An 852-nucleotide genomic window follows, 5' to 3' on the forward strand; every position below is an offset into this window, starting at 1 on the left:
GAGCTGTAGCGACAGTAGCGAGCGAGGGGAGGGGGTGAACTACGTCACACGGCTGCCTATCCCCTCCAGTTGCTGTGGCTGTCAGAGGCTTTCGTGGCATCCCTGGCTGAGGACCTCCCACGGAGTCATACATATACCGGGCGTGGGTGTTTCTTCCTTACGAGATTTGTCGTGGCGCCTGCGGCGCCTAGCGGCGGCGCCGCGCACCACTCTCGTCACATGGCGGGCGCGCGCGGGCTCGGCGCGCGGGCCAAACGCGCGTGCATTATTGAAAGCGTACCGCTACAATCCCATTCTCGTGTTTTTTTTTACTGGGCTCGTAACAGAAAGATATAAATAAAGGAGGCAATGTAGATGGATCTGGCCTTTCATCTTTCTACTAAATAACAGTTATAATTGTAGTGTAACATATAACACATATAAGTCCAATAAAAAACTCATGAAAATAAGAAAATAGGAATATGCAACAGGGAAATTCTTCTTGAGTGAATTATGAATGATATACTTTGAATTAATAACTGTTCACAAAGGATCTTTTACCCGAAAAGAATTGCCCTGTTGCATGTTATCCTATTTTCGTAATTTTTTAAAAATAAATTCTAAGCTCATGACAAAGATTATGTAACGTCTATCACACGGAAAGATATAAGTAAAAGAGACAATTAATGTAAATGGAACCTTTCATCTTTCTATTAAAATAAATAATCAGTTATAACCCCAGTAAGCAAGAAACATTAAAATAACATTTAGAAACGTTAATTTCATGTGCAATTTTCAAACATTTTTAAATAATATTATATAAATGTTTTGAAAATGTTATACAATAACGTAGAATTTATCGAACATTGTTAA

The sequence above is a fragment of the Wasmannia auropunctata genome, unplaced genomic scaffold, assembly GCF_000956235.1.
Source record: "Wasmannia auropunctata unplaced genomic scaffold, wasmannia.A_1.0 LD336103.1, whole genome shotgun sequence".
NCBI lineage: Eukaryota > Metazoa > Arthropoda > Insecta > Hymenoptera > Formicidae > Wasmannia > Wasmannia auropunctata.